Source organism: Gasterosteus aculeatus, chromosome Y (assembly GCF_964276395.1).
Source record: "Gasterosteus aculeatus chromosome Y, fGasAcu3.hap1.1, whole genome shotgun sequence".
Classification (NCBI taxonomy): domain Eukaryota; kingdom Metazoa; phylum Chordata; class Actinopteri; order Perciformes; family Gasterosteidae; genus Gasterosteus; species Gasterosteus aculeatus.
Window position 1 is genome coordinate 214,283 of NC_135709.1, and position 16,863 is coordinate 231,145.

Here is a 16,863-nt window from a genome sequence, read left to right on the forward strand (position 1 = left end):
TTTATCTGTTTGATTGTTGAAGTTCGGAATCAAAGAAAGAAACACCAACGACTGTTTCCGCCCGGTCTCGAACCGGGGACCTTTCGCGTGTTAGGCGAACGTGATAACCACTACACTACGGAAACAACATGAGATGGTGCGTTCAGGGACGTAGCTTATGTTTATCTGTTTGATTGTTGAAGTTCGGAATCAAAGAAAGAAACACCAACGACTGTTTCCGCCCGGTCTTGAACCGGGGACCTTTCGCGTGTAAGGCGAACGTGATAACCACTACACTACGGAAACCACAGGAGATGGTGTGTTCAGGGACATAGTTTATGTATATCTGTTTGAATGTTGAAGTTGGGAATCAAAGAAAAAAACATCAACGACTGTTTCCGCCCGGTCTCGAACCGGGGACCTTTCGCGTGTGAGGCGAACGTGATAACCACTACACTACGGAAACCACATGAGATGGTGCCTTCAGGGACATAGCTTATGTTTATCTGTTTGATTGTTGAAGTTCGGAATCAAAGAAAGAAACACCAACGACTGTTTCCGCCCGGTCTCGAACCGGGGACCTTTCGCGAACGTGATAACCACTACACTACGGAAACCACATGAGACGGTGTGTTCAGGAACCATCAACGATTGTTTCCGACCGGTCTCGAAACGGGGACCTTTCGAGTGTTAGGAGAACGTGATAACCACTACACTACGGAAACCACATGAGATGGTGCGTTCAGGGACATATCGCATGTTTCTCTGTTTGATTGTTGAAGTTCGGAATCAAAGAAAGAAAGACCAACGACTGTTTCCGCCCGGTCTCGAACCGAGGACCTTTCGCGTGTAAGGCGAACGTGATAACCACTACACTACGGAAACCACAGGAGATGGTGTGTTCAGGGACATAGTTTATGTATATCTGTTTGAATGTTGAAGTTGGGAATCAAAGAAAAAAACATCAACGACTGTTTCCGCCCGGTCTCGAAACGGGGACCTTTCGCGTGTAAGGCGAACGTGATAACCACTACACTACGGAAACCACAGGAGATGGTGCGTTCAGGGACATAGTGTATGTTTATCTGTTGGATTGCTGAAGTTCGGAATAAAGAAAAAAACATCAACGACTGTTTCCGCCCGGTCTCGAACCAGGGACCTTTCGCGAACATGATAACCACTACACTACGGAAACCACATGAGATGGTGCGTTCAGGGACATAGCTTATGTTTATCTGTTTGATTGTTGAATTTCGGAATCAAAGAAAAAAACATCAACGACTGTTTCCGCCCGGTCTCGAAACGGGGACCTTTCGCGTGTAAGGCGAACGTGATAACCACTACACTACGGAAACAACATGCGATGGTGCGTTCAGGGACATAGCTTATGTTTATCTGTTTGATTGCTGAAGTTCGGAATAAAGAAAAAAACATCAACGACTGTTTCCGCCCGGTCTCGAACCGGGGACCTTTCGCGTGTGAGGCGAACGTGATAACCACTACACTACGGAAAACACATGAGATGGTGCGTTCAGGGACATAGCTTATGTTTATCTGTTTGATTGTTGAATTTCGGAATCAAAGAAAAAAACATCAACGACTGTTTCCGCCCGGTCTCGAAACGGGGACCTTTCGCGTGTAAGGCGAACGTGATAACCACTACACTACGGAAACCACAGGAGATGGTGCGTTCAGGGACATAGTGTATGTTTATCTGTTTGATTGCTGAAGTTCGGAATAAAGAAAAAAACATCAACGACTGTTTCCGCCCGGTCTCGAACCGGGGACCTTTCGCGTGTGAGGCGAACGTGATAACCACTACACTACGGAAACCACATGAGATGGTGCGTTCAGGGACATAGGGCATGTTTATCTGTTTGATTGTTGAAGTTCGGAATCAAAGAAAGAAACACCAACGACTGTTTCCGCCCGGTCTCGAACCGGGGACCTTTCGCGTGTAAGGCGAACGTGATAACCACTACACTACGGAAACCACAGGAGATGGTGTGTTCAGGGACATAGTTTATGTATATCTGTTTGAATGTTGAAGTTGGGAATCAAAGAAAAAAACATCAACGACTGTTTCCGCCCGGTCTCGAAACGGGGACCTTTCGCGTGTTAGGCGAACGTGATAACCACTACACTACGGAAACAACATGAGATGGTGCGTTCACGGACGTAGCTTATGTTTATCTGTTTGATTGTTGAAGTTCGGAATCAAAGAAAGAAACACCAACGACTGTTTCCGCCCGGTCTCGAACCGGGGACCTTTCGCGAACGTGATAACCACTACACTACGGAAACCACATGAGACGGTGTGTTCAGGAACCATCAACGATTGTTTCCGCCCGGTCTCGAAACGGGGACCTTTCGAGTGTTAGGAGAACGTGATAACCACTACACTACACTACGGAAACCACATGAGATGGTGCGTTCAGGGACATATCGCATGTTTCTCTGTTTGATTGTTGAAGTTCGGAATCAAAGAAAGAAAGACCAACGACTGTTTCCGCCCGGTCTCGAACCGGGGACCTTTCGCGTGTAAGGCGAACGTGATAACCACTACACTACGGATACCACAGGAGATGGTGTGTTCAGGGACATAGTTTATGTATATCTGTTTGAATGTTGAAGTTGGGAATCAAAGAAAAAAACATCAACGACTGTTTCCGTCCGGTCTCGAAACGGGGACCTTTCGCGTGTAAGGCGAACGTGATAACCACTACACTACGGAAACCACAGGAGATGGTGCGTTCAGGGACATAGCTTATGTTTATCTGTTTGATTGTTGAATTTCGGAATCAAAGAAAAAAACATCAACGACTGTTTCCGCCCGGTCTCGAAACGGGGACCTTTCGCGTGTAAGGCGAACGTGATAACCACTACACTACGGAAACCACAGGAGATGGTGCGTTCAGGGACATAGTGTATGTTTATCTGTTTGATTGCTGAAGTTCGGAATAAAGAAAAAAACATCAACGACTGTTTCCGCCCGGTCTCGAACCGGGGACCTTTCGCGTGTGAGGCGAACGTGATAACCACTACACTACGGAAACCACATGAGATGGTGCGTTCAGGGACATAGGGCATGTTTATCTGTTTGATTGTTGAAGTTCGGAATCAAAGAAAGAAACACCAACGACTGTTTCCGCCCGGTCTCGAACCGGGGACCTTTCGCGTGTAAGGCGAACGTGATAACCACTACACTACGGAAACCACAGGAGATGGTGTGTTCAGGGACATAGTTTATGTATATCTGTTTGAATGTTGAAGTTGGGAATCAAAGAAAAAAACATCAACGACTGTTTCCGCCCGGTCTCGAAACGGGGACCTTTCGCGTGTTAGGCGAACGTGATAACCACTACACTACGGAAACAACATGAGATGGTGCGTTCACGGACGTAGCTTATGTTTATCTGTTTGATTGTTGAAGTTCGGAATCAAAGAAAGAAACACCAACGACTGTTTCCGCCCGGTCTCGAACCGGGGACCTTTCGCGAACGTGATAACCACTACACTACGGAAACCACATGAGACGGTGTGTTCAGGAACCATCAACGATTGTTTCCGCCCGGTCTCGAAACGGGGACCTTTCGAGTGTTAGGAGAACGTGATAACCACTACACTACACTACGGAAACCACATGAGATGGTGCGTTCAGGGACATATCGCATGTTTCTCTGTTTGATTGTTGAAGTTCGGAATCAAAGAAAGAAAGACCAACGACTGTTTCCGCCCGGTCTCGAACCGGGGACCTTTCGCGTGTAAGGCGAACGTGATAACCACTACACTACGGATACCACAGGAGATGGTGTGTTCAGGGACATAGTTTATGTATATCTGTTTGAATGTTGAAGTTGGGAATCAAAGAAAAAAACATCAACGACTGTTTCCGTCCGGTCTCGAAACGGGGACCTTTCGCGTGTAAGGCGAACGTGATAACCACTACACTACGGAAACCACAGGAGATGGTGCGTTCAGGGACATAGTGTATGTTTATCTGTTTGATTGCTGAAGTTCGGAATAAAGAAAAAAACATCAACGACTGTTTCCGCCCGGTCTCGAACCAGGGACCTTTCGCGAACGTGATAACCACTACACTACGGAAACCACATGAGATGGTGCGTTCAGGGACATAGCGCATGTTTATCTGTTTGATTGCTGAAGTTCGGAATAAAGAAAAAAACAACAACGACTGTTTCCGCCCGGTCTCGAACCGGGGACCTTTCGCGTGTGAGGCGAACGTGATAACCACTACACTACGGAAACCACATGAGATGGTGCGTTCAGGGACATAGGGCATGTTTATCTTTTTGATTGTTGAAGTTCGGAATCAAAGAAAGGAACACCAACGACTGTTTCCGCCCGGTCTCGAACCGGGGACCTTTCGCGTGTTAGGAGAACGTGATAACCACTACACTACGGAAACCACATGAGATGGTGCGTTCAGGGACATATTGCATGTTTCTCTTTTTGATTGTTGAAGTTCGGAATCAAAGAAAGAAAGACCAACGACTGTTTCCGCCCGGTCTCGAACCGGGGACCTTTTGCGTGTAAGGCGAACTAGATAACCACTACACTACGGAAACCACAGGAGATGGTGTGTTCAGGGACATAGTTTATGTATATCTGTTTGAATGTTGAAGTTGGGAATCAAAGAAAAAAACATCAACGACTGTTTCCGCCCGGTCTCGAACCGGGGACCTTTCGCGTGTTAGGCGAACGTGATAACCACTACACTACGGAAACCACATGAGATGGTGCGTTCAGGGACATAGCTTATGTCTATCTGTTTGATTGTTGAATTTCGGAATCAAAGAAAAAAACATCAACGACTGTTTCCGCCCGGTCTCGAAACGGGGACCTTTCGCGTGTAAGGCAAACGTGATAACCACTACACTACGGAAACCACAGGAGATGGTGCGTTCAGGGACATAGTGTATGTTTATCTGTTTGATTGCTGAAGTTCGGAATAAAGAAAAAAACATCAACGACTGTTTCCGCCCGGTCTCGAACCGGGGACCTTTCGCGTGTGAGGCGAACGTGATAACCACTACACTACGGAAACCACATGAGATGGTGCGTTCAGGGACATAGGGCATGTTTATCTGTTTGATTGTTGAAGTTCGGAATCAAAGAAAGAAACACCAACGACTGTTTCCGCCCGGTCTCGAACCGGGGACCTTTCGCGTGTTAGGCGAACGTGATAACCACTACACTACGGAAACAACATGAGATGGTGCGTTCAGGGACGTAGCTTATGTTTATCTGTTTGATTGTTGAAGTTCGGAATCAAAGAAAGAAACACCAACGACTGTTTCCGCCCGGTCTCGAACCGGGGACCTTTCGCGAACGTGATAACCACTACACTACGGAAACCACATGAGACGGTGTGTTCAGGAACCATCAACGATTGTTTCCGCCCGGTCTCGAAACGGGGACCTTTCGAGTGTTAGGAGAACGTGATAACCACTACACTACGGAAACCACATGAGATGGTGCGTTCAGGGACATATCGCATGTTTCTCTGTTTGATTGTTGAAGTTCGGAATCAAAGAAAGAAAGACCAACGACTGTTTCCGCCCGGTCTCGAACCGGGGACCTTTCGCGTGTAAGGCGAACGTGATAACCACTACACTACGGAAACCACAGGAGATGGTGTGTTCAGGGACATAGTTTATGTATATCTGTTTGAATGTTGAAGTTGGGAATCAAAGAAAAAAACATCAACGACTGTTTCCGCCCGGTCTCGAACCGGGGACCTTTCGCGTGTGAGGCGAACGTGATAACCACCACACTACGGAAACCACATGAGATGGTGCCTTCAGGGACATAGCTTATGTTTATCTGTTTGATTGTTGAAGTTCGGAATCAAAGAAAGAAACACCAACGACTGTTTCCGCCCGGTCTCGAACCGGGGACCTTTCGCGAACGTGATAACCACTACACTACGGAAACCACATGAGACGGTGTGTTCAGGAACCATCAACGATTGTTTCCGCCCGGTCTCGAAACGGGGACCTTTCGAGTGTTAGGAGAACGTGATAACCACTACACTACGGAAACCACATGAGATGGTGCGTTCAGGGACATATCGCATGTTTCTCTGTTTGATTGTTGAAGTTCGGAATCAAAGAAAGAAAGACCAACGACTGTTTCCGCCCGGTCTCGAACCGGGGACCTTTCGCGTGTAAGGCGAACGTGATAACCACTACACTACGGAAACCACAGGAGATGGTGTGTTCAGGGACATAGTTTATGTATATCTGTTTGAATGTTGAAGTTGGGAATCAAAGAAAAAAACATCAACGACTGTTTCCGCCCGGTCTCGAAACGGGGACCTTTCGCGTGTAAGGCGAACGTGATAACCACTACACTACGGAAAGCACAGGAGATGGTGCGTTCAGGGACATAGTGTATGTTTATCTGTTTGATTGCTGAAGTTCGGAATAAAGAAAAAAACATCAACGACTGTTTCCGCCCGGTCTCGAACCAGGGACCTTTCGCGAACATGATAACCACTACACTACAGAAACCACATGAGATGGTGCGTTCAGGGACATAGCGCATGTTTATCTGTTTGAATGTTGAAGTTGGGAATCAAAGAAAAAAACATCAACGACTGTTTCCGCCCGGTCTCGAAACGGGGACCTTTCGCGTGTGAGGCGAACGTGATAACCACTACACTACGGAAACCACATGAGATGGTGCCTTCAGGGACATAGCTTATGTTTATCTGTTTGATTGTTGAAGTTCGGAATCAAAGAAAGAAACACCAACGACTGTTTCCGCCCGGTCTCGAACCGGGGACCTTTCGCGTGTTAGGCGAACGTGATAACCACTACACTACGGAAACCACATGAGATGGTGCGTTCAGGGACATAGCTTATGTTTATCTGTTTGATTGTTGAATTTCGGAATCAAAGAAAAAAACATCAACGACTGTTTCCGCCCGGTCTCGAACCGGGGACCTTTCGCGTGTGAGGCGAACGTGATAACCACTACACTACGGAAACCACATGAGATGGTGCCTTCAGGGACATAGCTTATGTTTATCTGTTTGATTGTTGAAGTTCGGAATCAAAGAAAGAAACACCAACGACTGTTTCCGCCCGGTCTCGAACCGGGGACCTTTCGTGAACGTGATAACCACTACACTACGAAAACCACATGAGACGGTGTGTTCAGGAACCATCAACGATTGTTTCCGCCCGGTCTCGAACCGGGGACCTTTCGCGTGTTAGGCGAACGTGATAACCACTACACTACGGAAACCACATGAGATGGTGCGTTCAGGGACATAGCTTATGTCTATCTGTTTGATTGTTGAATTTCGGAATCAAAGAAAAAAACATCAACGACTGTTTCCGCCCGGTCTCGAAACGGGGACCTTTCGCGTGTAAGGCAAACGTGATAACCACTACACTACGGAAACCACAGGAGATGGTGCGTTCAGGGACATAGTGTATGTTTATCTGTTTGATTGCTGAAGTTCGGAATAAAGAAAAAAACATCAACGACTGTTTCCGCCCGGTCTCGAACCGGGGACCTTTCGCGTGTGAGGCGAACGTGATAACCACTACACTACGGAAACCACATGAGATGGTGCGTTCAGGGACATAGGGCATGTTTATCTGTTTGATTGTTGAAGTTCGGAATCAAAGAAAGAAACACCAACGACTGTTTCCGCCCGGTCTCGAACCGGGGACCTTTCGCGTGTTAGGCGAACGTGATAACCACTACACTACGGAAACAACATGAGATGGTGCGTTCAGGGACGTAGCTTATGTTTATCTGTTTGATTGTTGAAGTTCGGAATCAAACAAAGAAACACCAACGACTGTTTCCGCCCGGTCTCGAACCGGGGACCTTTCGCGTGTAAGGCGAACGTGATAACCACTACACTACGGAAACCACAGGAGATCCTGTGTTCAGGGACATAGTTTATGTATATCTGTTTGAATGTTGAAGTTGGGAATCAAAGAAAAAAACATCAACGACTGTTTCCGCCCGGTCTCGAACCGGGGACCTTTCGCGTGTGAGGCGAACGTGATAACCACTACACTACGGAAACCACATGAGATGGTGCCTTCAGGGACATAGCTTATGTTTATCTGTTTGATTGTTGAAGTTCGGAATCAAAGAAAGAAACACCAACGACTGTTTCCGCCCGGTCTCGAACCGGGGACCTTTCGCGAACGTGATAACCACTACACTACGGAAACCACATGAGACGGTGTGTTCAGGAACCATCAACGATTGTTTCCGCCCGGTCTCGAAACGGGGACCTTTCGAGTGTTAGGAGAACGTGATAACCACTACACTACGGAAACCACATGAGATGGTGCGTTCAGGGACATATCGCATGTTTCTCTGTTTGATTGTTGAAGTTCAGAATCAAAGAAAGAAAGACCAACGACTGTTTCCGCCCGGTCTCGAACCGAGGACCTTTCGCGTGTAAGGCGAACGTGATAACCACTACACTACGGAAACCACAGGAGATGGTGTGTTCAGGGACATAGTTTATGTATATCTGTTTGAATGTTGAAGTTGGGAATCAAAGAAAAAAACATCAACGACTGTTTCCGCCCGGTCTCGAAACGGGGACCTTTCGCGTGTAAGGCGAACGTGATAACCACTACACTACGGAAACCACAGGAGATGGTGCGTTCAGGGACATAGTGTATGTTTATCTGTTTGATTGCTGAAGTTCGGAATAAAGAAAAAAACATCAACGACTGTTTCCGCCCGGTCTCGAACCAGGGACCTTTCGCGAACATGATAACCACTACACTACGGAAACCACATGAGATGGTGCGTTCAGGGACATAGCGCATGTTTATCTGTTTGAATGTTGAAGTTGGGAATCAAAGAAAAAAACATCAACGACTGTTTCCGCCCGGTCTCGAAACGGGGACCTTTCGCGTGTGAGGCGAACGTGATAACCACTACACTACGGAAACCACATGAGATGGTGCCTTCAGGGACATAGCTTATGTTTATCTGTTTTATTGTTGAAGTTCGGAATCAAAGAAAGAAACACCAACGACTGTTTCCGCCCGGTCTCGAACCGGGGACCTTTCGCGTGTTAGGCGAACGTGATAACCACTACACTACGGAAACCACATGAGATGGTGCGTTCAGGGACATAGCTTATGTTTATCTGTTTGATTGTTGAATTTCGGAATCAAAGAAAAAAACATCAACGACTGTTTCCGCCCGGTCTCGAAGCGGGGACCTTTCGCGTGTAAGGCGAACGTGATAACCACTACACTACGGAAACCACAGGAGATGGTGCGTTCAGGGACATAGTGTATGTTTATCTGTTTGATTGCTGAAGTTCGGAATAAAGAAAAAAACATCAACGACTGTTTCCGCCCGGTCTCGAACCAGGGACCTTTCGCGAACGTGATAACCACTACACTACGGAAACCACATGAGATGGTGCGTTCAGGGACATAGCGCATGTTTATCTGTTTGATTGTTGAAGTTCGGAATCAAAGAAAGAAAGACCAACGACTGTTTCCGCCCGGTCTCGAACCGGGGACCTTTCGCGTGTAAGGCGAACGTGATAACCACTACACTACGGAAACCACAGGAGATGGTGCGTTCAGGGACATAGCTTATGTTTATCTGTTTGATTGCTGAAGTTCGGAACAAACAAAAAAACATCAACGACTGTTTCCGCCCGGTCTCGAACCGGGGACCTTTCGCGTGTGCGGCGAACGTGATAACCACTACACTACGGAAACCACATGAGATGGTGCGTTCAGGGACATAGCGCATGTTTATCTGTTTGATTGTTGAAGTTCGGAATCAAAGAAAGAAACACCAACGACTGTTTCCGCCCGGTCTCGAAACGGGGACCTTTCGAGTGTTAGGAGAACGTGATAACCACTACACTACGGAAACCACATGAGATGGTGCGTTCAGGGACATATCGCATGTTTCTCTGTTTGATTGTTGAAGTTCGGAATCAAAGAAAGAAAGACCAACGACTGTTTCCGCCCGGTCTCGAACCGGGGACCTTTCGCGTGTAAGGCGAACGTGATAACCACTACACTACGGAAACCACAGGAGATGGTGTGTTCAGGGACATAGTTTATGTATATCTGTTTGAATGTTGAAGTTGGGAATCAAAGAAAAAAACATCAACGACTGTTTCCGCCCGGTCTCGAACCGGGGACCTTTCGCGTGTGAGGCGAACGTGATAACCACTACACTACGGAAACAACATGAGATGGTGCGTTCAGGGACGTAGATTATGTTTATCTGTTTGATTGTTGAAGTTCGGAATCAAAGAAAGAAACACCAACGACTGTTTCCGCCCGGTCTCGAACCGGGGACCTTTCGCGTGTAAGGCGAACGTGATAACCACTACACTACGGAAACCACAGGAGATGGTGTGTTCAGGGACATAGTTTATGTATATCTGTTTGAATGTTGAAGTTGGGAATCAAAGAAAAAAACATCAACGACTGTTTCCGCCCGGTCTCGAACCGGGGACCTTTCGCGTGTGAGGCGAACGTGATAACCACTACACTACGGAAACAACATGAGATGGTGCGTTCACGGACGTAGCTTATGTTTATCTGTTTGATTGTTGAAGTTCGGAATCAAAGAAAGAAACACCAACGACTGTTTCCGCCCGGTCTCGAACCGGGGACCTTTCGCGAACGTGATAACCACTACACTACGGAAACCACATGAGACGGTGTGTTCAGGAACCATCAACGATTGTTTCCGCCCGGTCTCGAAACGGGGACCTTTCGAGTGTTAGGAGAACGTGATAACCACTACACTACACTACGGAAACCACATGAGATGGTGCGTTCAGGGACATATCGCATGTTTCTCTGTTTGATTGTTGAAGTTCGGAATCAAAGAAAGAAAGACCAACGACTGTTTCCGCCCGGTCTCGAACCGGGGACCTTTCGCGTGTAAGGCGAACGTGATAACCACTACGCTACGGAAACCACAGGAGATGGTGCGTTCAGGGACATAGTGTATGTTTATCTGTTTGATTGCTGAAGTTCGGAATAAAGAAAAAAACATCAACGACTGTTTCCGCCCGGTCTCGAACCAGGGACCTTTCGCGAACGTGATAACCACTACACTACGGAAACCACATGAGATGGTGCGTTCAGGGACATAGCGCATGTTTATCTGTTTGATTGCTGAAGTTCGGAATAAAGAAAAAAACAACAACGACTGTTTCCGCCCGGTCTCGAACCGGGGACCTTTCGCGTGTGAGGCGAACGTGATAACCACTACACTACGGAAACCACATGAGATGGTGCGTTCAGGGACATAGGGCATGTTTATCTTTTTGATTGTTGAAGTTCGGAATCAAAGAAAGGAACACCAACGACTGTTTCCGCCCGGTCTCGAACCGGGGACCTTTCGCGTGTTAGGAGAACGTGATAACCACTACACTACGGAAACCACATGAGATGGTGCGTTCAGGGACATATTGCATGTTTCTCTTTTTGATTGTTGAAGTTCGGAATCAAAGAAAGAAAGACCAACGACTGTTTCCGCCCGGTCTCGAACCGGGGACCTTTTGCGTGTAAGGCGAACTAGATAACCACTACACTACGGAAACCACAGGAGATGGTGTGTTCAGGGACATAGTTTATGTATATCTGTTTGAATGTTGAAGTTGGGAATCAAAGAAAAAAACATCAACGACTGTTTCCGCCCGGTCTCGAACCGGGGACCTTTCGCGTGTTAGGCGAACGTGATAACCACTACACTACGGAAACCACATGAGATGGTGCGTTCAGGGACATAGCTTATGTCTATCTGTTTGATTGTTGAATTTCGGAATCAAAGAAAAAAACATCAACGACTGTTTCCGCCCGGTCTCGAAACGGGGACCTTTCGCGTGTAAGGCAAACGTGATAACCACTACACTACGGAAACCACAGGAGATGGTGCGTTCAGGGACATAGTGTATGTTTATCTGTTTGATTGCTGAAGTTCGGAATAAAGAAAAAAACATCAACGACTGTTTCCGCCCGGTCTCGAACCGGGGACCTTTCGCGTGTGAGGCGAACGTGATAACCACTACACTACGGAAACCACATGAGATGGTGCGTTCAGGGACATAGGGCATGTTTATCTGTTTGATTGTTGAAGTTCGGAATCAAAGAAAGAAACACCAACGACTGTTTCCGCCCGTGATAACCACCAGGCGAACGTGATAACCACCACACTACGGAAACCACATGAGATGGTGCCTTCAGGGACATAGCTTATGTTTATCTGTTTGATTGTTGAAGTTCGGAATCAAAGAAAGAAACACCAACGACTGTTTCCGCCCGGTCTCGAACCGGGGACCTTTCGCGAACGTGATAACCACTACACTACGGAAACCACATGAGACGGTGTGTTAAGGAACCATCAACGATTGTTTCCGCCCGGTCTCGAAACGGGGACCTTTCGAGTGTTAGGAGAACGTGATAACCACTACACTACGGAAACCACATGAGATGGTGCGTTCAGGGACATATCGCATGTTTCTGTTTGATTGTTGAAGTTCGGAATCAAAGAAAGAAAGACCAACGACTGTTTCCGCCCGGTCTCGAACCGGGGACCTTTCGCGTGTAAGGCGAACGTGATAACCACTACACTACGGAAACCACAGGAGATGGTGTGTTCAGGGACATAGTTTATGTATATCTGTTTGAATGTTGAAGTTGGGAATCAAAGAAAAAAACATCAACGACTGTTTCCGCCCGGTCTCGAAACGGGGACCTTTCGCGTGTAAGGCGAACGTGATAACCACTACACTACGGAAACCACAGGAGATGGTGCGTTCAGGGACATAGTGTATGTTTATCTGTTTGATTGCTGAAGTTCGGAATAAAGAAAAAAACATCAACGACTGTTTCCGCCCGGTCTCGAACCAGGGACCTTTCGCGAACATGATAACCACTACACTACAGAAACCACATGAGATGGTGCGTTCAGGGACATAGCGCATGTTTATCTGTTTGAATGTTGAAGTTGGGAATCAAAGAAAAAAACATCAACGACTGTTTCCGCCCGGTCTCGAAACGGGGACCTTTCGCGTGTGAGGCGAACGTGATAACCACTACACTACGGAAACCACATGAGATGGTGCCTTCAGGGACATAGCTTATGTTTATCTGTTTGATTGTTGAAGTTCGGAATCAAAGAAAGAAACACCAACGACTGTTTCCGCCCGGTCTCGAACCGGGGACCTTTCGCGTGTTAGGCGAACGTGATAACCACTACACTACGGAAACCACATGAGATGGTGCGTTCAGGGACATAGCTTATGTTTATCTGTTTGATTGTTGAATTTCGGAATCAAAGAAAAAAACATCAACGACTGTTTCCGCCCGGTCTCGAACCGGGGACCTTTCGCGTGTGAGGCGAACGTGATAACCACTACACTACGGAAACCACATGAGATGGTGCCTTCAGGGACATAGCTTATGTTTATCTGTTTGATTGTTGAAGTTCGGAATCAAAGAAAGAAACACCAACGACTGTTTCCGCCCGGTCTCGAACCGGGGACCTTTCGTGAACGTGATAACCACTACACTACGAAAACCACATGAGACGGTGTGTTCAGGAACCATCAACGATTGTTTCCGCCCGGTCTCGAACCGGGGACCTTTCGCGTGTTAGGCGAACGTGATAACCACTACACTACGGAAACCACATGAGATGGTGCGTTCAGGGACATAGCTTATGTCTATCTGTTTGATTGTTGAATTTCGGAATCAAAGAAAAAAACATCAACGACTGTTTCCGCCCGGTCTCGAAACGGGGACCTTTCGCGTGTAAGGCAAACGTGATAACCACTACACTACGGAAACCACAGGAGATGGTGCGTTCAGGGACATAGTGTATGTTTATCTGTTTGATTGCTGAAGTTCGGAATAAAGAAAAAAACATCAACGACTGTTTCCGCCCGGTCTCGAACCGGGGACCTTTCGCGTGTGAGGCGAACGTGATAACCACTACACTACGGAAACCACATGAGATGGTGCGTTCAGGGACATAGGGCATGTTTATCTGTTTGATTGTTGAAGTTCGGAATCAAAGAAAGAAACACCAACGACTGTTTCCGCCCGGTCTCGAACCGGGGACCTTTCGCGTGTTAGGCGAACGTGATAACCACTACACTACGGAAACAACATGAGATGGTGCGTTCAGGGACGTAGCTTATGTTTATCTGTTTGATTGTTGAAGTTCGGAATCAAACAAAGAAACACCAACGACTGTTTCCATCCGGTCTCGAACCGGGGACCTTTCGCGTGTAAGGCGAACGTGATAACCACTACACTACGGAAACCACAGGAGATGGTGTGTTCAGGGACATAGTTTATGTATATCTGTTTGAATGTTGAAGTTGGGAATCAAAGAAAAAAACATCAACGACTGTTTCCGCCCGGTCTCGAACCGGGGACCTTTCGCGTGTGAGGCGAACGTGATAACCACTACACTACGGAAACCACATGAGATGGTGCCTTCAGGGACATAGCTTATGTTTATCTGTTTGATTGTTGAAGTTCGGAATCAAAGAAAGAAACACCAACGACTGTTTCCGCCCGGTCTCGAACCGGGGACCTTTCGCGAACGTGATAACCACTACACTACGGAAACCACATGAGACGGTGTGTTCAGGAACCATCAACGATTGTTTCCGCCCGGTCTCGAAACGGGGACCTTTCGAGTGTTAGGAGAACGTGATAACCACTACACTACGGAAACCACATGAGATGGTGCGTTCAGGGACATATCGCATGTTTCTCTGTTTGATTGTTGAAGTTCAGAATCAAAGAAAGAAAGACCAACGACTGTTTCCGCCCGGTCTCGAACCGAGGACCTTTCGCGTGTAAGGCGAACGTGATAACCACTACACTACGGAAACCACAGGAGATGGTGTGTTCAGGGACATAGTTTATGTATATCTGTTTGAATGTTGAAGTTGGGAATCAAAGAAAAAAACATCAACGACTGTTTCCGCCCGGTCTCGAAACGGGGACCTTTCGCGTGTAAGGCGAACGTGATAACCACTACACTACGGAAACCACAGGAGATGGTGCGTTCAGGGACATAGTGTATGTTTATCTGTTTGATTGCTGAAGTTCGGAATAAAGAAAAAAACATCAACGACTGTTTCCGCCCGGTCTCGAACCAGGGACCTTTCGCGAACATGATAACCACTACACTACGGAAACCACATGAGATGGTGCGTTCAGGGACATAGCGCATGTTTATCTGTTTGAATGTTGAAGTTGGGAATCAAAGAAAAAAACATCAACGACTGTTTCCGCCCGGTCTCGAAACGGGGACCTTTCGCGTGTGAGGCGAACGTGATAACCACTACACTACGGAAACCACATGAGATGGTGCCTTCAGGGACATAGCTTATGTTTATCTGTTTGATTGTTGAAGTTCGGAATCAAAGAAAGAAACACCAACGACTGTTTCCGCCCGGTCTCGAACCGGGGACCTTTCGCGTGTTAGGCGAACGTGATAACCACTACACTACGGAAACCACATGAGATGGTGCGTTCAGGGACATAGCTTATGTTTATCTGTTTGATTGTTGAATTTCGGAATCAAAGAAAAAAACATCAACGACTGTTTCCGCCCGGTCTCGAAGCGGGGACCTTTCGCGTGTAAGGCGAACGTGATAACCACTACACTACGGAAACAACATGCGATGGTGCGTTCAGGGACATAGCTTATGTTTATCTGTTTGATTGCTGAAGTTCGGAATAAAGAAAAAAACATCAACGACTGTTTCCGCCCGGTCTCGAACCGGGGACCTTTCGCGTGTGAGGCGAACGTGATAACCACTACACTACGGAAAACACATGAGATGGTGCGTTCAGGGACATAGCTTATGTTTATCTGTTTGATTGTTGAATTTCGGAATCAAAGAAAAAAACATCAACGACTGTTTCCGCCCGGTCTCGAAACGGGGACCTTTCGCGTGTAAGGCGAACGTGATAACCACTACACTACGGAAACCACAGGAGATGGTGCGTTCAGGGACATAGTGTATGTTTATCTGTTTGATTGCTGAAGTTCGGAATAAAGAAAAAAACAACAACGACTGTTTCCGCCCGGTCTCGAACCGGGGACCTTTCGCGTGTGAGGCGAACGTGATAACCACTACACTACGGAAACCACATGAGATGGTGCGTTCAGGGACATAGGGCATGTTTATCTTTTTGATTGTTGAAGTTCGGAATCAAAGAAAGAAACACCAACGACTGTTTCCGCCCGGTCTCGAACCGGGGACCTTTCGCGTGTTAGGCGAACGTGATAACCACTACACTACGGAAACAACATGAGATGGTGCGTTCAGGGACATAGCTTATGTTTATCTGTTTGATTGTTGAAGTTCGGAATCAAAGAAAGAAACACCAACGACTGTTTCCGCCCGGTCTCGAACCGGGGACCTTTCGCGAACGTGATAACCACTACACTACGGAAACCACATGAGACGGAGTGTTCAGGAACCATCAACGATTGTTTCCGCCCGGTCTCGAAACGGGGACCTTTCGAGTGTTAGGAGAACGTGATAACCACTACACTACGGAAACCACATGAGATGGTGCGTTCAGGGACATATCGCATGTTTCTCTGTTTGATTGTTGAAGTTCGGAATCAAAGAAAGAAAGACCAACGACTGTTTCCGCCCGGTCTCGAACCGGGGACCTTTCGCGTGTAAGGCGAACGTGATAACCACTACACTACGGAAACCACAGGAGATGGTGCGTTCAGGGACATAGCTTATGTTTATCTGTTTGATTGCTGAAGTTCGGAATAAACAAAAAAACATCAACGACTGTTTCCGCCCGGTCTCGAACCGGGGACCTTTCGCGTGTG

The 16,863-nt window shown here is 47.2% G+C and overlaps 52 non-coding genes across 52 annotated transcripts; all 52 read right to left on the minus strand.

The window, feature by feature from the left end:
* Positions 1-52: 52 nt before the first annotated feature.
* trnav-aac (transfer RNA valine (anticodon AAC)) lies at positions 53-125 on the minus strand. The gene has a single exon. It is a non-coding gene; the product is annotated as a tRNA-Val (tRNA).
* Positions 126-212: 87 nt separating this feature from the next.
* trnav-uac (transfer RNA valine (anticodon UAC)) lies at positions 213-285 on the minus strand. Its single transcript has one exon. It is a non-coding gene; the product is annotated as a tRNA-Val (tRNA).
* Positions 286-372: 87 nt separating this feature from the next.
* trnav-cac (transfer RNA valine (anticodon CAC)) lies at positions 373-445 on the minus strand. The gene has a single exon. It is a non-coding gene; the product is annotated as a tRNA-Val (tRNA).
* Positions 446-791: 346 nt separating this feature from the next.
* Positions 792-864, minus strand: trnav-uac (transfer RNA valine (anticodon UAC)). The gene has a single exon. It is a non-coding gene; the product is annotated as a tRNA-Val (tRNA).
* An 87-nt stretch (positions 865-951) lies between these two features.
* Positions 952-1,024, minus strand: trnav-uac (transfer RNA valine (anticodon UAC)). Its single transcript has one exon. It is a non-coding gene; the product is annotated as a tRNA-Val (tRNA).
* A 237-nt stretch (positions 1,025-1,261) lies between these two features.
* On the minus strand, positions 1,262-1,334 carry trnav-uac (transfer RNA valine (anticodon UAC)). The gene has a single exon. It is a non-coding gene; the product is annotated as a tRNA-Val (tRNA).
* Positions 1,335-1,580: 246 nt separating this feature from the next.
* On the minus strand, positions 1,581-1,653 carry trnav-uac (transfer RNA valine (anticodon UAC)). The gene has a single exon. It is a non-coding gene; the product is annotated as a tRNA-Val (tRNA).
* An 86-nt stretch (positions 1,654-1,739) lies between these two features.
* trnav-cac (transfer RNA valine (anticodon CAC)) lies at positions 1,740-1,812 on the minus strand. Its single transcript has one exon. It is a non-coding gene; the product is annotated as a tRNA-Val (tRNA).
* An 87-nt stretch (positions 1,813-1,899) lies between these two features.
* trnav-uac (transfer RNA valine (anticodon UAC)) lies at positions 1,900-1,972 on the minus strand. The gene has a single exon. It is a non-coding gene; the product is annotated as a tRNA-Val (tRNA).
* An 831-nt stretch (positions 1,973-2,803) lies between these two features.
* trnav-uac (transfer RNA valine (anticodon UAC)) lies at positions 2,804-2,876 on the minus strand. Its single transcript has one exon. It is a non-coding gene; the product is annotated as a tRNA-Val (tRNA).
* Positions 2,877-2,962: 86 nt separating this feature from the next.
* trnav-cac (transfer RNA valine (anticodon CAC)) lies at positions 2,963-3,035 on the minus strand. Its single transcript has one exon. It is a non-coding gene; the product is annotated as a tRNA-Val (tRNA).
* An 87-nt stretch (positions 3,036-3,122) lies between these two features.
* trnav-uac (transfer RNA valine (anticodon UAC)) lies at positions 3,123-3,195 on the minus strand. The gene has a single exon. It is a non-coding gene; the product is annotated as a tRNA-Val (tRNA).
* Positions 3,196-4,175: 980 nt separating this feature from the next.
* trnav-cac (transfer RNA valine (anticodon CAC)) lies at positions 4,176-4,248 on the minus strand. Its single transcript has one exon. It is a non-coding gene; the product is annotated as a tRNA-Val (tRNA).
* Positions 4,249-4,655: 407 nt separating this feature from the next.
* trnav-aac (transfer RNA valine (anticodon AAC)) lies at positions 4,656-4,728 on the minus strand. The gene has a single exon. It is a non-coding gene; the product is annotated as a tRNA-Val (tRNA).
* A 246-nt stretch (positions 4,729-4,974) lies between these two features.
* On the minus strand, positions 4,975-5,047 carry trnav-cac (transfer RNA valine (anticodon CAC)). The gene has a single exon. It is a non-coding gene; the product is annotated as a tRNA-Val (tRNA).
* Positions 5,048-5,134: 87 nt separating this feature from the next.
* On the minus strand, positions 5,135-5,207 carry trnav-aac (transfer RNA valine (anticodon AAC)). The gene has a single exon. It is a non-coding gene; the product is annotated as a tRNA-Val (tRNA).
* A 346-nt stretch (positions 5,208-5,553) lies between these two features.
* trnav-uac (transfer RNA valine (anticodon UAC)) lies at positions 5,554-5,626 on the minus strand. The gene has a single exon. It is a non-coding gene; the product is annotated as a tRNA-Val (tRNA).
* Positions 5,627-6,132: 506 nt separating this feature from the next.
* Positions 6,133-6,205, minus strand: trnav-uac (transfer RNA valine (anticodon UAC)). The gene has a single exon. It is a non-coding gene; the product is annotated as a tRNA-Val (tRNA).
* Positions 6,206-6,762: 557 nt separating this feature from the next.
* On the minus strand, positions 6,763-6,835 carry trnav-aac (transfer RNA valine (anticodon AAC)). Its single transcript has one exon. It is a non-coding gene; the product is annotated as a tRNA-Val (tRNA).
* Positions 6,836-6,922: 87 nt separating this feature from the next.
* Positions 6,923-6,995, minus strand: trnav-cac (transfer RNA valine (anticodon CAC)). Its single transcript has one exon. It is a non-coding gene; the product is annotated as a tRNA-Val (tRNA).
* A 186-nt stretch (positions 6,996-7,181) lies between these two features.
* trnav-aac (transfer RNA valine (anticodon AAC)) lies at positions 7,182-7,254 on the minus strand. Its single transcript has one exon. It is a non-coding gene; the product is annotated as a tRNA-Val (tRNA).
* Positions 7,255-7,500: 246 nt separating this feature from the next.
* On the minus strand, positions 7,501-7,573 carry trnav-cac (transfer RNA valine (anticodon CAC)). The gene has a single exon. It is a non-coding gene; the product is annotated as a tRNA-Val (tRNA).
* An 87-nt stretch (positions 7,574-7,660) lies between these two features.
* On the minus strand, positions 7,661-7,733 carry trnav-aac (transfer RNA valine (anticodon AAC)). The gene has a single exon. It is a non-coding gene; the product is annotated as a tRNA-Val (tRNA).
* An 87-nt stretch (positions 7,734-7,820) lies between these two features.
* trnav-uac (transfer RNA valine (anticodon UAC)) lies at positions 7,821-7,893 on the minus strand. The gene has a single exon. It is a non-coding gene; the product is annotated as a tRNA-Val (tRNA).
* Positions 7,894-7,980: 87 nt separating this feature from the next.
* trnav-cac (transfer RNA valine (anticodon CAC)) lies at positions 7,981-8,053 on the minus strand. Its single transcript has one exon. It is a non-coding gene; the product is annotated as a tRNA-Val (tRNA).
* A 346-nt stretch (positions 8,054-8,399) lies between these two features.
* Positions 8,400-8,472, minus strand: trnav-uac (transfer RNA valine (anticodon UAC)). The gene has a single exon. It is a non-coding gene; the product is annotated as a tRNA-Val (tRNA).
* Positions 8,473-8,559: 87 nt separating this feature from the next.
* Positions 8,560-8,632, minus strand: trnav-uac (transfer RNA valine (anticodon UAC)). Its single transcript has one exon. It is a non-coding gene; the product is annotated as a tRNA-Val (tRNA).
* Positions 8,633-9,029: 397 nt separating this feature from the next.
* Positions 9,030-9,102, minus strand: trnav-aac (transfer RNA valine (anticodon AAC)). Its single transcript has one exon. It is a non-coding gene; the product is annotated as a tRNA-Val (tRNA).
* A 397-nt stretch (positions 9,103-9,499) lies between these two features.
* trnav-uac (transfer RNA valine (anticodon UAC)) lies at positions 9,500-9,572 on the minus strand. Its single transcript has one exon. It is a non-coding gene; the product is annotated as a tRNA-Val (tRNA).
* Positions 9,573-9,978: 406 nt separating this feature from the next.
* Positions 9,979-10,051, minus strand: trnav-uac (transfer RNA valine (anticodon UAC)). The gene has a single exon. It is a non-coding gene; the product is annotated as a tRNA-Val (tRNA).
* An 87-nt stretch (positions 10,052-10,138) lies between these two features.
* On the minus strand, positions 10,139-10,211 carry trnav-cac (transfer RNA valine (anticodon CAC)). Its single transcript has one exon. It is a non-coding gene; the product is annotated as a tRNA-Val (tRNA).
* An 87-nt stretch (positions 10,212-10,298) lies between these two features.
* On the minus strand, positions 10,299-10,371 carry trnav-uac (transfer RNA valine (anticodon UAC)). Its single transcript has one exon. It is a non-coding gene; the product is annotated as a tRNA-Val (tRNA).
* An 87-nt stretch (positions 10,372-10,458) lies between these two features.
* trnav-cac (transfer RNA valine (anticodon CAC)) lies at positions 10,459-10,531 on the minus strand. Its single transcript has one exon. It is a non-coding gene; the product is annotated as a tRNA-Val (tRNA).
* A 351-nt stretch (positions 10,532-10,882) lies between these two features.
* On the minus strand, positions 10,883-10,955 carry trnav-uac (transfer RNA valine (anticodon UAC)). Its single transcript has one exon. It is a non-coding gene; the product is annotated as a tRNA-Val (tRNA).
* Positions 10,956-11,191: 236 nt separating this feature from the next.
* Positions 11,192-11,264, minus strand: trnav-cac (transfer RNA valine (anticodon CAC)). Its single transcript has one exon. It is a non-coding gene; the product is annotated as a tRNA-Val (tRNA).
* A 407-nt stretch (positions 11,265-11,671) lies between these two features.
* Positions 11,672-11,744, minus strand: trnav-aac (transfer RNA valine (anticodon AAC)). Its single transcript has one exon. It is a non-coding gene; the product is annotated as a tRNA-Val (tRNA).
* A 246-nt stretch (positions 11,745-11,990) lies between these two features.
* On the minus strand, positions 11,991-12,063 carry trnav-cac (transfer RNA valine (anticodon CAC)). The gene has a single exon. It is a non-coding gene; the product is annotated as a tRNA-Val (tRNA).
* Positions 12,064-12,550: 487 nt separating this feature from the next.
* Positions 12,551-12,623, minus strand: trnav-uac (transfer RNA valine (anticodon UAC)). The gene has a single exon. It is a non-coding gene; the product is annotated as a tRNA-Val (tRNA).
* Positions 12,624-12,710: 87 nt separating this feature from the next.
* trnav-uac (transfer RNA valine (anticodon UAC)) lies at positions 12,711-12,783 on the minus strand. Its single transcript has one exon. It is a non-coding gene; the product is annotated as a tRNA-Val (tRNA).
* A 397-nt stretch (positions 12,784-13,180) lies between these two features.
* trnav-aac (transfer RNA valine (anticodon AAC)) lies at positions 13,181-13,253 on the minus strand. Its single transcript has one exon. It is a non-coding gene; the product is annotated as a tRNA-Val (tRNA).
* An 87-nt stretch (positions 13,254-13,340) lies between these two features.
* On the minus strand, positions 13,341-13,413 carry trnav-cac (transfer RNA valine (anticodon CAC)). The gene has a single exon. It is a non-coding gene; the product is annotated as a tRNA-Val (tRNA).
* A 186-nt stretch (positions 13,414-13,599) lies between these two features.
* On the minus strand, positions 13,600-13,672 carry trnav-aac (transfer RNA valine (anticodon AAC)). Its single transcript has one exon. It is a non-coding gene; the product is annotated as a tRNA-Val (tRNA).
* A 246-nt stretch (positions 13,673-13,918) lies between these two features.
* trnav-cac (transfer RNA valine (anticodon CAC)) lies at positions 13,919-13,991 on the minus strand. Its single transcript has one exon. It is a non-coding gene; the product is annotated as a tRNA-Val (tRNA).
* An 87-nt stretch (positions 13,992-14,078) lies between these two features.
* trnav-aac (transfer RNA valine (anticodon AAC)) lies at positions 14,079-14,151 on the minus strand. The gene has a single exon. It is a non-coding gene; the product is annotated as a tRNA-Val (tRNA).
* A 247-nt stretch (positions 14,152-14,398) lies between these two features.
* Positions 14,399-14,471, minus strand: trnav-cac (transfer RNA valine (anticodon CAC)). Its single transcript has one exon. It is a non-coding gene; the product is annotated as a tRNA-Val (tRNA).
* A 346-nt stretch (positions 14,472-14,817) lies between these two features.
* On the minus strand, positions 14,818-14,890 carry trnav-uac (transfer RNA valine (anticodon UAC)). Its single transcript has one exon. It is a non-coding gene; the product is annotated as a tRNA-Val (tRNA).
* An 87-nt stretch (positions 14,891-14,977) lies between these two features.
* Positions 14,978-15,050, minus strand: trnav-uac (transfer RNA valine (anticodon UAC)). Its single transcript has one exon. It is a non-coding gene; the product is annotated as a tRNA-Val (tRNA).
* Positions 15,051-15,447: 397 nt separating this feature from the next.
* Positions 15,448-15,520, minus strand: trnav-aac (transfer RNA valine (anticodon AAC)). Its single transcript has one exon. It is a non-coding gene; the product is annotated as a tRNA-Val (tRNA).
* A 406-nt stretch (positions 15,521-15,926) lies between these two features.
* On the minus strand, positions 15,927-15,999 carry trnav-uac (transfer RNA valine (anticodon UAC)). The gene has a single exon. It is a non-coding gene; the product is annotated as a tRNA-Val (tRNA).
* Positions 16,000-16,085: 86 nt separating this feature from the next.
* trnav-cac (transfer RNA valine (anticodon CAC)) lies at positions 16,086-16,158 on the minus strand. Its single transcript has one exon. It is a non-coding gene; the product is annotated as a tRNA-Val (tRNA).
* Positions 16,159-16,245: 87 nt separating this feature from the next.
* On the minus strand, positions 16,246-16,318 carry trnav-aac (transfer RNA valine (anticodon AAC)). Its single transcript has one exon. It is a non-coding gene; the product is annotated as a tRNA-Val (tRNA).
* A 346-nt stretch (positions 16,319-16,664) lies between these two features.
* Positions 16,665-16,737, minus strand: trnav-uac (transfer RNA valine (anticodon UAC)). Its single transcript has one exon. It is a non-coding gene; the product is annotated as a tRNA-Val (tRNA).
* Between the last annotated feature and the right edge of the window lie 126 nt (positions 16,738-16,863).